General features: G+C 42.0%; 1 protein-coding gene across 1 annotated transcript in view; it reads left to right on the plus strand.

The window, feature by feature from the left end:
* The first annotated feature begins 2,648 nt into the window (after nt 1-2,648).
* TRIM13 (tripartite motif containing 13) overlaps nt 2,649-18,033 on the plus strand; it is a 39,897-nt gene continuing 24,512 nt past the window's right edge. Inside the window, exon 1 of the mRNA XM_059144194.1 lies at nt 2,649-2,915. The gene's annotated coding sequence lies outside the window, so the exon portion shown is untranslated. The remainder of the gene's footprint in view (nt 2,916-18,033) is intronic.

The raw sequence follows: 18,033 nt of genomic DNA on the forward strand, positions 1-18,033 counted from the left end.
TTGATCTTAGCCAAAAAGCCGTGAAGTGATCAGCAGACATATTTTAGATATTGACAAATGGATTCGACATTTATATGGAAAAGGTTATGAAACTAGAAGAGCCAAGTTTATAAAAAATAACAACAAAAATGAAAAAAGTTGGAGGAATTACATTCCCCAATTTTAAGGCTTATTGTGAAGCTATAGTAATCAAGACATTGTGGTAGTGTTAAAAGGATAGATGTATATATCAATTTATCTATTGGTAAGAATAGAGAGGCCAAAAATAGACCTACAGAAATGTAGTCAACTTATTTTTGACATAGTTACAAAGGCAATTTGATAAAGACAGTGTTGTCAAAAATTGGTGCTGGAATAATCATTCATCCATGTGTAAAAAAGAAACCTAGACACAAAACTCATATTTTATACAAAAATTAAGAGACCTAAATATTAAACTGTAAGACTTCTAGGAAAAAACCCCCATTGGTGATCTTGGATTCTGTGATCCATTTTTAGATATACCACCAAAAGCACAACCATAATACAAAAAATTGAGAAACTAAATTTTATCAAAATTAAAAACTTCTGCTCTGCAAAATAATCTGTTAGGAGAATTAAATAACAAACTGTAAATGGGAACAAAATCTTTGCAGATCACATACCCAGTAAAGAACTTGTATTTAGGGATGCCTGGATGGCTCAGTCGGTTGAGCAATCCAATCTTGGTTTCAGCTCGGGTCTTGATCTCAGGGTGGTGAGATCGAGCCCCAGGTTGGGCTCCACACTCAGAGGCCTGCTTGAGATTCTCTTCCTCTCTCTCTGCTCCTCCACCTGCCTCACACACTCTCTCTTACTCTAAAATAAAGAAAATGAATCTTAAAAAAAAAAATACACACACACACACACACACACACATACATATAAAACTTGTATTTGGAATATATGAAAAAAATTTTTTGGCTGTAATTTTTTAAAGTAGGTTCTATGCCCAGTGTGGGGCTTAAACTCACAACCCTGAGATCAAGAGTTGCATGCTCTACCTGCTGAGCCATCCAAGTGCCCCTGCTATAATTTTTATTTTATTTTATTTTATTTTGGCAGAGAGATCACAAGTAGTCAGAGAGGCAGGCAGAGAGAGAGAGAGGAGGAAGCAGGCCCCCTGCTGAGCAGAGAGCCCGATGCGGGGCTCGATCCAAGGACCCTGGGATCACGACCTGAGCCGAAGGCAGAGGCTTTAACCCACGGAGCCACCCAGGCGCCCCCCCCTGCTATAATTTTTAAAAAACTTAATTCCAGTACAGTTAATACGGTCTTATATTTGCTTCAGGTGTACAAAGTAGTGATTCAACAATTCTCTACATTATTCTACAATTCTTTACAATACTCTACATTACTCAATTCTCTACATTACTCAGCGCTTATCACGATAAATGTACTCTTAATCCCCTTCACCTATTTCACCCATCACCCCACCTACGTCCCCTCTGGCAATCAGTTTATTCTTTATATTTAAAAGTCTGTTTTTTGATTTGTCTCTTTTTTCATTTGTTTTGTTTCTTAAATAACACACGAGTAAAATCATATGGTATTTGTTTTTCTCTGACTGTCTTACTTCACTTAGCATAACACTCTCTAGCTCTATCCGTGTTGTTGCAAATGGCAAGATTTCATTCTTTTTTAATGGCTGAATAATATTCCATTGTATATGTAAACCACATCTTCTTTATCTATTCATCTATCGATGGACTCTTAGGCTGCTTCCATATTTTGGTTATTGTAAAATAATGCTGCAATAAACATAGGAGGGTGTATATCTTTTCAAATTAGTGTTTTTATATTCTTTGGGTAGATACTCAGTAGTGGAATTACTGGATCATAGAGTAATTCTCTTTAGAATAGATGAATAACTCTTAAACCTCAACAATAATAAAATAAAATAACCCAATTTAAAAATGGGCAAAATTTCTGAAAAGAAACTTGCCCAAGAAGATATATGGATGGAAATAAATACATGGGAAGCTGTTTGATATCTTTAGTCATTAGGGATACATAAGTGAAAACCACAATGGGCCACTATTACACACCTATTAGAATGGCTAAAATAAAGAGCTGAATACAAAATGTTGGCCATGATGAGCAGTGACAGGAACTCTCATTCATTGCTGCTGGAAAAGCAAAATGGTATAGTCAATTTAGAAAAAGATTTAGCCATTTCTTATAAAGTGAAATTTATATTTATCACATGACCCAGCAGCAATCCCACTCCTAGGTATTTATCTGATCAAAACTTATGTTCACATAAAAATGTGTAGGTGAGTATTTTTTTGTAATTCCCCCAAACAAGCAATCAAGGTATAAATTAATAAACAAACTGGTAATCCATACAATGGAACATCATTCGGTAATAAAAAGGAACAAACTATTGATTCATGTAACAATATGGGTGAATTTGAATGCATTTTAGGAAGAGGAACATGATTGTTGGGGCTGGTTGATAAATCCACGGAGATCCATTATTGTATTTTCTATTTTTGTATGTAATTGAGAATGTCCATAATAATAGTTTTTAAATGGTATTTTGATAGAGTATTTTAATGACATCACAATGTCCAGATATGACACACACGTGATTAAAGTTCCATATTCTGATGCCAAAAGCCACATCTAAAATGTTGCGCAGCAAAATGCTAAATGGAGACCAAATCTGAAAATATAAATTATTTCATTTAATATCTTAAGATACACAATCAGAAAGCTTTTGAATGGTTTCCAGTACACAATTCTGAGAGGAAATAAGAATCTGGCTCATTGGTTTTAAGAATTTAACTTGCCTGCATACTAGAAACAGTGCGGAAAGCTACATAGAAAAAAGTCTAGGCTCTGGCCTTGAGAGGCAGGCTAACCGAGTTCCAGGACAGAGTTCGGGGTTACAAGTGAGTACTTTTCCTTCTGTGTGTCTGTCAATGTATGATATGTTACAGAACAAAGAAGTTGGCTACAAACTGTCTCTACTAGTATTTTCTTTAACTTGGGACTAAAGTTCAAGAACAGCCAGTAATCAATCACTCCTACAGATCTCTTGAGATCACTTCTGAAGATGAGGCTCATGGAATTCTATTTACTCCCCAGTATAGGACTACCTGAAAGTTTTCCCCCACTATTCTAAGCTATAATCAGACCATGCTGAAGTTTCAACACTTCTATCCACCCTCTACCAAAAAAGTCACCACTCTAAAAAAATTCTGAGTAGTTTCTCAGGTAATGATAGCGTTCTATTATCTTGATAGGGATTTGGGATACACAGTTGTAAGCATTTGTTAAAATTTGGGGATTTACATGTAAGATTTTGCATTTAATTGTATATAAATTCCACTTCAAAATTTGAAAAATTTTGCACCTGGGTGGCTCAGTGGGTTGAAGCCTCTGCCTTCCATTCAGGTCATGATCCCAGGGTCCTGGGATCGAGCCTCACATGGGGCTCTGCTCAGCAGGCAGGCTGCTTCCTCCTCTCTCTCTGCCTGCCTCTCTGCCTACTTGTGATCTCTGTCTGCCAAATAAATAAGTAAAATCTTTTTAAAAATTTTTGGAAAAGCCATCAACAAATCTTTAATTCTATTAATGATATGCATGTTGAATTATTTAGGGGGACATATAATGATGTATGTGATTTACTTGGGAATGCATGAAAAATAAGATGAATAGATGATTGGATAGAGAAATGAATAGACATGTGATAAACTAAGTAAAATGCAAAATGTTAATGGTAGAATCCAGATGGTCAGTGTATAATATATACTATAAAACTCTCTCAGTTTTGCTGTATGTTTTCTAAATTTGCATAATAAAGTGTTTGAAAAACTATCAAGAAACTTAATGCCACCCTAATTCAGCAGGAAATGCAAAAGAGGCTACCACCATGATTAGATCTGTATTCTGATTACCAGGTGTTATATAGTGCTTTAGACCTAATCTAATTTCCTGGATTCTGATCTCTTGTGGTTTTTAGTACTTAAAACTAGTTACCTTATCATCCCTCCACTTTGACTTTCTGGTTTACCTGTTAATTTGCTCATTCATTTTCAAATACTTATCTTTGCCTACTCTGAACAAGGCCCTGTGTCAGTGTTGGGGAATATTGCCTCTGTCCCCACGGGGTTTCCATCTATGGCTTATTCCCAGTAAACAGTACCTCTACTCCCTTAATTCTGTGAGGAATGTTGGTTCCTGCATCTCCGGCTCAGGCTACACCATCAGGACCATTTTATCGCGGAATACTGTTGGCTCCACACAAAGGGCTAGGAGGTTTTTTTGGAGGGGGGTGTATGAAAAATGTTTTATACTTGGAAAAAAAAAATCTCCAATCTACAAAAAACAAACTGCAAAATCCTCTACATTCTCTAGGCTGCAGAAACAACTTCCAGTCATCCTGAGTTCTCCCTTTCTCACAGCTTTGGATCCCATAGGACTGCCAAGTGGCATTTCTGTTCCCAGGGGCAAATCTGGTCCTAATGTGGATGCTGTAGTGGAGTAAGGAACCCCAACAGTCAGAAGGATGCCTGAGCTATCATAGCCTTTGACTTTGCTCTTTGGCCTCCCTTGGGCTGATTCCTTGTTTCCCACGCTATCTTCTGATTTCCAAGTAGGTCTGCAGAGAGAATGCAGCGTTTGAATATTTCTCGTCCCTGTACCAGGGACCTGTTGACTTGAGGAAATTAGATTAGGTCTAAAGCACTATATAACACCTGGTAATCAGGTGTTGACTTGAGTCAACAGGTAAAGTAGCTTAAAATTAAGAGTTGTTACATCACATGCCTAGAATTCAGGGAGGAAAAAACCACCAGTCATGTCAACATCCTCCTCTGCCTCCACCCCCATCATCATTATCATCGCTTCTGGGCATTAATTTCTCAGTGTAAATTAAGTTGGTAATATAATGACTGAGGAAGGGGGCTGAGGCATATTTGGGCTCACTCTATCAGCCACAGCCTCAGCTTCGAAGGGTTCTGGTTGACTCATGGGTCCTACAGTGTTTTTCTTAGCTTCTGGGGTTTCTAAATGCCATTCTTCTCCCCTTGTTGACTTGCCTTCTGACCTCACACAAGGCCCATTTTACCAACTGGGACTTTAGCTTTTGTTCCTCCACTTTTAGCTCTGTTATTTCAGGGTTCCTTGGTCAAGACCCAATCAACGCAGGGCCCTTGGGCCACAGTGATGCTCCTGTGGCTTGTGCTCACCACATACATAGAGCTGGGACCTAGACAAGTTTTTTGAACATGAAACTCTATAATTATAAAGATTTCCACCTAGAACGTATTGACAGATGCAGAATATTAGTTTTAAAGCATTGTTTGAACAAAAGCAAACAACCGAATAGTGCCTTATAAACCAGTCTTTAATGAAGACTGAGAGCATTGTGGATATTTTATTTTTATTGGTTGGTAATTATGCCTGCATGATTCACAAAATTGCTGTAACATTCCTGATTTTATTGTTCCCCCAGGAAATCCTTCTCTCTTTTAAATGAAGTGCATTTTATTTGTTGAATGCATGGGGCACCTCTACCCTGTTATAGAATTCAATACAGTAAATACACATAAAGAGCTATGTGGTTTGATTATTTTAACAGAGGATTAGCTCCCTACAGGGAACGGTGATTTGTATGCCTTACCCTTTGGAATCAAAAGGAGACTGATGACAGGAGTTTGCAAAGACTGTGTTGAGATGATTGAATCTTGAGTCATCTTCACATCTCTAGTCTGTTGTGTTCACTTGGATAACTATGAACAGATGGAAATCCATTGATCTGATAGGGACCCCACAGAACTCACTGCATAGGATCTACCCCAGCCTGGCACTACCTTTTCTGCATTTTCTTCTGTTACAGTTTGAAAAAGTTATAGAGAAGAAAATGAGTGCATGCGCGCGCGCGCGGTGTGTGTGTATAAGTTGTTTCAGTTACCCTCAGTTCTGGTACTCAGTATTATTCAAATATATTCATATAATGTTATGGCTGCTTAATTGACTCGTTTTTTATGTACTTATATACACAGCCTCGCAGCGTATAGTTCAATACAATTTAGCACCTCGATGTGAAAGGCACTGAGCCATTTTAAATCTTTTATGGAACGAAGTAGGGTATAAACCAACCAACTAACAAACTATAGAATACAATGTGGGAGATGCAAAGAACACTATACTAGTCCTAACCTTACTAGAACCTAGGGGATATTCTGATTAAAGGCCAAACCAATACTTTATATTTCATAATGAATTGTGATATCAAGAATTATTAGGGGCGCCTAGGTGGCTCCGTGGGTTAAAGACTCTGCCTTCTGCTCAGGTCATGATCTCAGGGTCCTGGGATCGAGCCCCTCATAGGGCTCTCTGCTCAGCAGGGAGCCTGCCTCCCCCTCTCTCTTGCGTGCCTCTCTGCCTACTTGTGATCTCACTGTCAAATAAACAATAAAATCTTAAAAAAAAGAATTATTAATAAAATAATGATTGGGGCACCCAGACGTAATGTGTCTGTAATGAAGGCAGACACATAACACAGTCAGTTATGCGTTTGCCTTCAGCTCAGGTCATGATTCCAGGGTTCTGGGATTGAGTCCCACATCTGTATCTCTGCTCAATGGGGAGCCTGCTTCTCCTTCTCACTCTCCTTCTCTCTCTCTCTAATAAACAAATAAAATCTTTTCCAAAAATTTTTAAAAGATTTTATTTATTTGTCAGAGAGATGAGAGAGTGAGCACAAGCAGGCAGAGTGGCAGGAAGAGGCAGAGAGAGAAGCAGGCTCTGTGCTGAGCAAGGACCCTGATGAGGGACTCGATCCCAGGACCCGGGGATCATGACCTGAGCCAAAGGCAGTGGCTTAACCAACTGAGCCACCCAGGTGTCCCTAAATAAATCTTTTAAAAAAAGAAAAAAATAATGATCAGAGCTCTTTTTATAAGTATATGAAGGAGAGCCTACATTTACTCATAGATATTTATTATTCATTAAGCATTACATAAATAGTATTTATTATTATTTATATAATAGGTAAAGTACTATATGTTAACCATTTTTCAGGATTAACTATTTTATGTTAAAGCTATATGAGAAGATACTGTCTGAACCTCTCTACCAGATATATGAAATTTTAACATAACTGTGGGAATTCAACATATTTTGATTTGTCACCAGGCACAAGACATTGGTCACCATCCCCACCTCTCCATCCTGGTCCTTCCTCACTCCCACCCCCAACCTCCCTTGAATTAGGATAGATAAGAGAAGTATAAATGTGATATAACCAGGCAAATCTTCTGATGAGCTTTCACTATCGCATACCAACTACCTTGGTCATTACAGTGGCATTTGTATGTTTCACACACTTTCATTCAGTTTGTTCCACAAACAAAGCTTAATGTGCTATGTGCAAAATTGCTACAGATACATTCTCAACATTCCCAACACACGTTTAAAAAAAAAAAAAAAACAACAACGGTTATGTTTTTGATGATTGAATAAAATCCGGAGGTGGTGGTTTTTTGCTGTTGTTTGGTAACAAGACTCACATTTGCTGAGAATTAGGTGAGGATTTTCAGGGGCAGGAAGCCTGTTGAAGCACTTGCTGTTAAACCGTCAGCTGACAGCGTTTGTCAAACCACAAGTATCCCGGGCTGGGCTTCAGCAGGTCAGAGCCTGGCCGCTTGCCTTCGGTGCTCAGGGCCTCCCGCCTGCCCTGGCCCCTGCACCCTGCCCACTGCCCACTGCCCACTGCCATCCGTGGTGTGCCTTTGCGAGGGTGGGGTGGGGGTAGGGACTCTCACCTTTCACCCCATGCACTTCTGTGCTGCCTGCATTTCTCCCACATGTGCCTTTTGGTGAGAACCTCTAAGTTCTACTCGCTTTTGTCTGCTCTTTCCAAAGACATGTATTTCTTACACTTTAATTATGAACGTCAGGTGTTCATCATGGGCCGCCCTGCACCCAGCTTCTCATACTTTATACTCCTTCCTGCTTCCCCAGCCTTCTCCTTTCTCCATTCTCACCTTTTGCTTTTCCTCCTCTCTCCTGGGATTCCAGCTCTGCCTTTACTTTCTTTCTTCTTTTGCGTGGGTTTTGGTGGACTATACCTCTGTAGGATCTGCTTTAGAGATTCACTGAATGTCCTCATTTGTAATTACACCCACTATTTGTTACTGTGGTGGTTGTTCCTTTAGGCCTTGGTTTCAAGAGATTTGTCCAAAGTGACTTCTGCATTGAGTGGCATATTTCTCAACTTCCCTTATTTTCTCCCCTCACATATTTTGAGAAGGAATTAAGGAAAACACATGTTCTTCCTCTTCCTCCAAGTTCTTTCGCCCCCATGGCTTGTACAGCATATTTGTTAACAGCAGAATTTTCTTTTAAAGCAAAAGGAAACCATTGCTAAAGGAGACAAAATTAACTAAAAGGCACACTGAGTGGCTGGGTATGTCAGGGTCTGATTTAGATGTGAGAAGAGGAGCAGAAGTAGTTTTTGTATTTTAGCAAGTGAGGAGGCCTCCTGGACTAGTTTCAAGAATACCATCAGAGAAACTCTATTAAAAAAATAAAAAATAAAATCCAACAAAATTGAATGGGGAAGATAAGCCAGTCTCTTGTTACTGTAAGTGTCAGAGATCCTGGTTGTGTATTTTAAATGCACTTATTTACTTAATATCAAAAGGCATACATATCTTCCTGACCCCTGTTCTTAACCTCCATTCCTTCTCTGTGGAGTCCTGACCTTTCCTCGTAGCCCCTCCCACACCGACCTTGGATGGGGGCCATCAGGATTACTCCCAGGTAGTCTGGGTCTCCAAGGCAACACCAGTTCGCCAGATTGCTCGTAGGCCGGCCATCCGTTTCTGTGCACGGAGAAAATGCTAGAATGAGTCATAGTCCTCCTTTCCTAACAAAAGGACATTGTATCGTGCTGTTTGATTTGGGCTCTTGCATGCCACTTGTGGTTGCAAACTTATGGTAGAGGAGGCACAGTTCCAGGGACACACCTCTCAAGTTACATTATAATGATTTGATTTGGTGTGCCCCAGTAGATTGTGAGATCTTTTAAGGCTGCGACACTTTTCTTTATCTTTGATCCCCAGCCCTAAGCACATTTGTGCCTAGCTCAGGATATGTATTAAACAAAGGTTGCTTGGTTAGAATGCTACAGCAGGCGGGAAAGGGCAAAAGCTGGGCTCTACCCTTGAGGGGAAGAGGTCCCTGTACGTGGCCGCAACACCTTCACAGGGCCAGCAGAGGGCGCACTTGCATCAGTAGACAGAGAGCGGTTCCTTACCCCCACTTGTTTACTGGAACGTTAGTTACCTTTTGGGTGAACCGAAGGCCTGAGACTGCAGACATTTAAACTTAAACCTGGCACACACGCATCAGGACACACACACACCAGCTGTACAGATGAAGCGTGTGTCACATTCAGTCCAAAGGCGCAGGAACAATCCAGAATTAAGGAATACTAAGCCATGACATCTCTCATAGAATCGAACCTAAAGAAAAATTACCTAGTGTTTAATAATTTTAAAGTTGGAATGCTGCTTACACTCACTTGACAAACTAGTTCCTGTAATCCGGCTACCACATTTCTCCGACAAGGAAACTGACGTTTATGAAATTTGTCCTCTAGACTCCTGAAGAGGAGATCCACAGAAAAATTTTTCTTCTTTCAGCATTAAGTTTTAGGCGTGTTTTGAAAACATGCGGAAAGATGGCCAGTTGGAAAAACTACATCTAGAATCCTTTTATCTCTCTTTCATACCTTCTCATATACTTTAAAATATGGGCATAATGTACATATAAAATATGTAAAATATAACATGTAAAAATATATAATATTTATATATAAATGACTGAAATTAAATTTAAAATCTAAGTACATATAAGCACGCACACACATAAAGAGGCAGCGATGCCTCGTGATTCAGCTTATGGCTGTGGCCTGGATTTGAATTCTGGCTCTGTCATTTATTAGCTGTGTGACCTAGCAAGTTACTTAACCTCTTTGTGACTTAATTTCCTCATCTATAAGTGTCGTTAATCACAATACATATTTTATTAGATTACTTTAAGGATTCAATGAGTTAATCTTTGTATAAACCTTCTAGGACAGTGCTTGGGACATAAAAAGTACTGTAATAATTTTCTGCTAACTAAAATACATAAAAATTTGGAAAGACACTATTAAAAAAATAAATAAGGACAACATTCCAAAGGTTCTTTTAAAAGCGTAGAAGTTGGCTTTTAATATATCTTTGCAGGGGGAGGAATCAATTGTGTGATAAATAAAAAAGTGTGAGAAAGAACGTGTAGTTAATTAACCTGACCAAAAGGCTTTATATTACAATTTCAGGAGCGACTCCGGTGTCCAAGGTCCAGAAAAGTTTTCTAATAGCTTTTTTTTTTTTTTTCCCTTTTGGAAAGCTTAAAAGAAAACACCCAAACTAGAATCCTCAAACCTTCCAAGAATCAAGTGCTTGGAGCACTTTAAATGTACCTGCCCCTCCTGTTGGCTTGTTTCTGACGAACCCGGACTCTTTCTCCAAGGCCGGTTGTCAGTCCTCCTCCTCCTCCTCCTCCTGATGTCCCCATTTGAAGGCAGCCTTTACTTGTGTCCTCTTTTTCTGCTGGGGCTGTAGGGAGTTACCTGGCAGGAAAAAGAAACAGGATAGTATGTTCGTGCTAAGTGGGAAGTCTGGGAGGTCTCAACTTCAGGGCGAGCCACGGCAAAGGGAATCCCTTGCTCTGCAGGAGACAAACAGCTCACGTCCCTGCCAAAGACCTGGGCGGAGGGCAGTCTGGACCAGCTCGCAGGGGCTGTCACTGGACAAGTTAAGGCAACTCTAAAAAGGGCAGAAGGGGAGCACTTGCGTTACTGTCACAGGCCCTCCTTGGGCCCAGCAGGAAAGCCACCCTCCAGGAAATGTCCCAGGAGAGGAGCCCGGAGCCTCCTCAGAGCCCAGGAGTGGAGCGGGGGTTCTTGTAGAAGGGAAAGGGGTCTATAAAAGAGACGCTGGCTGTAAGGGGACAGAATGGGTGTCAGAGGTCCTGGGCTCAGGATTCTTTGAAAAGTGAGGACGGGCCATCTGGCTGGCTCAGTCGGTAGAGCATGTGACTCTTGATCTTAGGGTGTGAATTCAAGCCCCATGTTGGGTGTAGAGATCAAGGGAAGGAAGAAGGAAAGAAAGAAAGAAAAGTGTGGACAATGAAGTAGGCTGGGATTTAAGGGCCCGTTAACAGAACGCATACAAGAAATTCTCCCTAGTTAGCAGGAAGGGAGGGGTCTGAGCGCCTCTCTGGCTTCTCAAACTTGCAGATGAGTGGGAATCACCTGGGGACCTTGTGAAAACTCGGATTCTGATTCAGAGGTATGGAATACTGCCTCTAATTCTGCCTTTCTAACAAGTTCCCTGGTGAGCCTGCTGATCCCAGGACACTGCTTTCAGAAGCAAAGGTCTCTCCCGTTTGAATCTGGAGGTCATGGAGCATAGACCCAATCACTGGGCAAATTCTTGCAGCTCCAGTTTACATTCAAGGTTGTCTGCAGGTTCCCAGGTAGTAAAAGCATTTAAGGAGGAGTTCATTTATGGGGCAAGGAGGGAAAGGAGTCTTGGATTTAGGGTGTCCTCACCAACCTCCCAGGTGCCTGGGGGCTAGGAAGAAGAATGGCCCAATCTACCCATAAGTGGGGAAATAATAATAAGGGAGATAATCAGTAATCAGAAGATCTGGTGAGGCAAAAGATGCTAATAACTGAAGGTCCCAAAGCAGCCCCTAAATTCCCTGCAGGCAGCTTTTCACTTGCTACCTGGAGGCTGCCACTGAGAGGTTTTGAAACAAGATCCTGGGTTACCCCATAGAAGCACTTGCCAAACCAGGTGACCCATTGAGAGAAGCTGCTAATTGTAATAGCGGCAGAATGTTATCTGTACTAAGTTCAAAACAGTTTTCCAGGGGGAAATGAGGACAGGCCAAGGCAGCCAAAAAGGGCTGGGTGTTGCCTTTGCAGAAAGCTGAGTTACACAGGCAAACAGCGTTGCCAGGTGTCCTGTATTGAACCGGACAGTGTGGTATTTTGGCTTCTGGTGTATTAAAACGCAGCAATACCTGTTTTTAAAAAATCATTATTATTTCAGATGTACTTTTCTTACATTTGGGTTGATTTTGAATCAGCAGAGGTTTGTAATTTTAGCTTTTAGTTACTCCTTCTGCTAAGTGTTGAATGGACAAACACAACTTAAAGGGGCCGTAGGATTCTTTTGAAATGTGAGGAATCCTTTTATGTATCTGTGTGCGAGGAAACTGCTCCAACACTAATGTTAAGTATTCTGTTAAGTAAAGTCAAAATCTGTCCCTTGGAAGGGGAGAGTACACTCTGCAAATAAAGTGTTTTGTTTCCTCAGTCTCTGTGGGGTGGGTATTTCTGTAATCCTATTTACCCAGGATGCAGGGAAATGCAATCATCTTGGGCACCAACGGTTATTAGAGGGTTTACCATGGGCCCGACACTGTGTGAGACTCGATGTCCTCTACCCCTTTCTGCAACAATCCCATGAGGAAGATGTTCTATTTGTCCCCATTTCACAGTTAGGGGAAACAGTGTCACTGAGTCCCAAAACCAAATTCCTCTTTTTTCTCAGATCCCTCATCCAATTTATAACAAGTTCTGTCTGTCTGTGATCACTCCGAAATAGATCCCAAACTCTGACATTTTTTCAACTTAGCTCAGGCCCTCCTTATCCATCTTGCTTGAACATTGCATTAGCCTTCAGCAGCCCCCAGTGCCTCTCTAATCCCCTAGGACTCTCTTCTCTACACCCAGCAGCCAGAGGGGTCTTTTTATTTTTATTTTTTTAAAAGTGTTTTTATTTGAGCGTCGTGGACGCAATGTTACATTAGATTTACGCATACAACATAGCTGATTCCGCTTCTTTATACTCTAGGCTGTGCTCACTAAAGCGAAACTACTATCTGTCCCCATGCGGAGCTATTTCAGTGTCACCAACTCTATTCCCTGTGTCCCACCTTTCATCCCTGTGACTAATTCATTCCATAACTGGAAGTCTACATCTTCCCAGAGTGGTCTGTTTTAAATTGTAAGTCACGCCATGTACTCTCCCGTGACTTCCCTTCACATTTAAAATAAAATTCACAGTCCTTTCCAGGCCTTACAAGGCCCTACGTGATCTGCATGATAATTCTTCACTCAGTCAACAAGCATTTGTGGAGGCCTACTATGTGCCAGGCACTGTTTTAGATGCCGGGCATCTTATTCCTATATAGAGCTTGCATTCCAGAGGGAGGAAACAATAGCACAAGAAATATGTCGGCTATCAGGTGGTAATGAGTTCTAGAAAGAAAAGGACAATGGGGACGTGCCTGGGTGGCTCATAGAGCTTGCTGACCTTTGATCTGGGGGGTTGTAAGTTTGAGCTCTACCATGTAGAGATTACTAAAAAAAATAATGAACTTAAAAAAGAAACAAAAGGAGAATAGTGAGTGCCGAGTGGCAGTGAGGGTCCACCAGGATGGCCAAGAAGATAGCCAGTGAAGTCTTTCTGAGAAAGTGACACTACAGCAGAAACCTGAAGGTAGGGGCACCTGGGTGGCTCAGTGGGTTGAAGCCTCTGCCTTCAGCTCAGGTCATGGTCTCAGGGTCCTGGATCAAGCCCTACATCAGGCTCTCTGCTCCGTGGGGAGCCTGCTTCCCCCTCTCTCTGCCTGCCTTTCTGCCTACTTGTAAAGTCTCTCTCTGTCAAATAAATAAATAAAATATTAAAAAAAAAAAAAAAAAGAAAGAAAGAAAGAAACCTGAAGGTAAGGAAGGAGTGAGCCCAGGGGATTCTGGAGGAAGAGCATTCCAGATAGGTGGAGCAGCAAGTGCAAAGGCCCTGAGGAAGAGTGTGCTTGGCTTGTTTGAGGAGCAGCAAAGAGGCACATGTGGCTAGAACAGAGACAGGAAGGTAGGGGAGTAAGCAGAGGTCAGAGAGATCCTGGGTGGGGGTTGGGGTAAGATCAGGCCATGTAGGAACTTGTATGTCCCTACCACACCCCTACTCCTGGGGCCTGGATTTTGAGTGGGTGGGCTTCTGGGGAAGAATGTGAGCAGGGCAGTGATGTGATCCTGGAGAAAGGCATAGTCTTGCTTGGAATCAGATGCAAGACCAATAATGGAGGCAAAGGTCAGAAGGGAGGCAATGCGGGAAGAGGGATCCAGTGTTGCCCATGGGTCTGGGAAACGAGGATAGAAGATCAAGCACTGGATGTGCCAAGGGCAGAGATCTAGCAGATGAGGCCCTTGCCGTGGGGTGGTGGCCGCAGCTTGCTGGAGAGGGTCCAGAGGGAACGGGGAGAAGGAGGTAAAGACTGTGAGCGAAAGCGTTCATGCTGTAGAGATTGTCAGAAGCCTGAGGTGGTGGGTCATCAAGAGATGAATTTGTGACAGTGGAGGAAAGTACTGCAGTTCCTTATGCTGGTGGTATCACAAAGGAGAAAGAAGGACACTTGCTGGAGAAGGCTGGGGGGATGGAGCGTGCATACCTGCCAGAAGGCCTTCAGCCCTGGCACCCACGGGACGGAGGGTGAGGATGGATACAGGGGCAGCTGGGAGCTTGTGGATGTCCTTGACTGCTTTGCTGTTGTTCTCAGTGAGATAGGAAGTCTGTCCGTGAAGACGAAGATCGGGGAGGAAGTGTTACAGATTTGAAGAAAGAAAGAGGACATGTAGCTGGGAGCGGAGTTCATGCAACGGAATAGTTAATACACTGGACTTTGGATCTCAGCTGATTAAGGATGAGAGTGAGGATATGAGGGAGGAGGGGGCAATAAAAAGGTAGGGAAGGAGTGGACCACTGGAGGGTCCAATGGAGCTGGAGAAATTTTGGTGTTGGGGGACTACAGGGCTAGGAAGATGGGGGGGCTGGAAATCGGAATTCTTCATGTGCCACCGTTCTTTCTCCTATACTCCATTTCAGCTCACCTACCTTACTGTTGTTCCTTGTTTCTGCCGCAGGGCCTTTGTAGTTGCCATTCTCTTCACATCTCTTCATGGCTGGTTCTCTAAGTCTATTCAGCTCTCTGCTCTAATGTCACATCCTCAGGGAGGTTTTGTTCGATCGTCCAGATCGAAAAAAGTCTGTCCCTTGACTCTGTTTCATTTTTCTTCATGACATTTATTGCTTCCTAGAATTATGCTATATTCATTCATACGTCTATATTCTATGTCTCCCACTAGAATGTAAGCTCCATAAGGGTAGAAATATTGTCTTATACACCATTTTAGCTCTAACACATAATAATGGGCACTCAATAAACATTTGCTGAATGAATAGTGAATGAATAAACTGGCTCAAGTTCACTCAAGTAGTAAGTAATGGAGCCAAGATTCCCACCCAGAAGTCTGACTCTAGAGCTTTTGCTCTTAGGCACTCATAGGACTGAAGGTGAAAGTGACAGAGGGAGAGGCAGACGGCTGTACCTCCAAGGGAGATTTTAACCTCTGAGATTTTGGTTGCTTCCCCATGATGGAGTTTGAGGGGAGGAAGAGAAAAACAGTTATACTGGTATTGGAAAAGGCAGAAAGTAGAAGAATAAAAATAATTTCCTGGATAGAAAACGCTCTAGAAGCACACAAAACAACTCAGTAACATTGTACAGGTCTGAGATTGGGATATTCATCAAAGGTCACTTAAGCATTACGTGTGTGTGTGTGTGTGTGTTTGAGAGAGAGAAAGAGAGAAAGAGAGAGAGAGAAAGAGAATGCATTAAGGGAGCGTTTTTGAATTAAAAATGAAAATGCAAAAAAAAAAATACCCACTTTTTTTTTTTTTTTTTAAAGGGAGAAAAAAGAACACTGCAGACTATCTGGTGATGAGAGGAAAGGCTAAAACTTAAGCCACCTTTTCTGGGAGAGCAATGGGTTTAGAAGATTAAGCCATGCAAAGATTTTAAACCATTCATTTTCTGGATGGACATCTTCAAGGTGTCCTTGGGAATGACTCAGAGCACCGATGCTTGTGATGCAAAACTCACTCCTGGGTGTTATTTTCCATTTGCGAACTGGTTGGATCCACTTGAGTCAAACTGTGCTTTTGTAGACTTGGTTGCTTCTTTTGGAAGTATTCTTTCAAATTAGGTTACAGAAACAAGAGCTGAATTACACAGACAGCTGCAGAAACAGATTTCTCCTTTCAAATGTAAGATGAAAAAGGGAATATTGAGAGTACTCCTTTAGTGTTGAAACAGACCAACTTTCTTGGTAAAGTTGTTTCTTCACAGTCAGGAATTGGGGGGTGCGGTGTCCACAGGCCTGGAAGAGGCAGCCAGGCCCCCTTCAGGGCAGAAGTTGGGGTCATGCAGATGGGTGTTTGAATTCTGTTCCTCTCCTCATAGTCAGATGACTTTGGTCAAGGCGTTTTAACCCTGTTACTTCCGTCATTTGTAAACTCCTTGTTCCTGAAACTCCCTCGTGGGGTTGCTGTGAGGGTTAATTGAGAGGGTGTGTATCTTGTTGCAGACTGATTTGCTTGATAAATGGAAGTTATTATGTAAATTGCTGGCAGACTACTGCTTGCTTTTGTGCACTCGCGTTTTTGTTCTAGATCTGTTGTTCATAGACAGCATGACTATCTAATTTATCATCCAAACTGAGACCTTTTGAGAATGAAAGAGTACAGCAAACCAGAGTGGACTCTGGGCTTCCAGGAGTAGGTTAGGACTAACCCCAGGCCAACCTGGATGTGTGGTCACCTTCCCAAAGACTTAACTCCTGGTGATACAGGAGCCAGTAGGAGAGATCTGGCTGTTGTCATCCCTTCTGCTGGAGGGAGGACAAGTAAAAGGAGGAGAGCTTGGGGCAAGGTGGGCCTTGCCCATATTGGTAAGCTAGTTAGGAACCAATGACCCAGTGTTTGGAAAATGTTAAGAGCAGAAGAAGGCAGTGTGCCTGGGGGGGTCTCAGTCAGTCGTGTGTCTGATTTCGGCTCTGGGTCCTGGGATCCAGCCCCACATCAGGCTTCCTGATGGGAGCCTGTTTCTCCTTTCTCTTCTTCTGCCTACTCTTCTCTCTGCTTGTGCTCTTTCTTTCTGTCAAATAAACAAATAAAGTAAAAAGAAAGAAAGAAATAGAGAAAAAAAATAGAGGAAGCCCTCTTTTCCCGCTCCCTTGCCATCTATGATTTGGCAGAGGCCTTCCCTCTGTTGGGTCCAGATTGGTCTGGAGTTTAAAAAAGCCAGCATGTGCCAAGGCAGCATCAAACCTATAGGGTTAGGGTGAAGACCCCAGCATGGTTATAAGTATGCCTTTTCTTGGGAGTCAGACCACATGCATTTATGCTACTGTGTTTATTTCTCTGCTACTTGCCAGTGCAGTGGTACCCAAATTTGCAGGAATTTAAGGATAAACTGGCATTACTTTAAAACACCAATTTTCAGATTGCCACTGTAGACCTCTGAATCCAAATCTCTTAACATTCTGTCTGTTTAAACTAGCATCCTGGGGACACCTGAGTGGCTCAACTGGTTAAGCATTTGCCTTTGGCTCAGGTCATGATCCCAGGCTCCTGGGGTGGAGGCCCATGTCAGGCTCCCTGCTTGGTGGGGAGTCTGCTGCTTCCTCTCCCTCTGCCCCTTCCCCTGCTTGTGCTTTCTCTCAAATAAATAAATAAGTAAATAAATAAATAAAATCTTAAAAATAATAATAAGCTAGCGTCCTGGCCACGCAAAGTTAGAAGACATTGCCCTTGTCCTGACAAAAGTTGTTTAAACTTTCTAGCTTTGATTTGGTCGTGCCATGGGATGTTAAGAAATGCTTTTTGTATGTAACTTTGTATCAACTGTACTTCAACGTAAAAAAAATTCCTTTTGTTATCTCATGCTCGGGTCTCAGGTATGAAAGGAAGAAAGCATCCAAGGAGCCTTTGCTGGAGCAAAGATAATGAGGCCACGACTCCCAGAAGAAAGATGAATGCCTGGGACAGGGTTTAGGGTTCGGTGGTCTCTGCTTCTGGCTCTGTAGTCACCTGGGGG

Source organism: Mustela lutreola, chromosome 13, assembly GCF_030435805.1.
Source record: "Mustela lutreola isolate mMusLut2 chromosome 13, mMusLut2.pri, whole genome shotgun sequence".
Taxonomy (NCBI): domain Eukaryota; kingdom Metazoa; phylum Chordata; class Mammalia; order Carnivora; family Mustelidae; genus Mustela; species Mustela lutreola.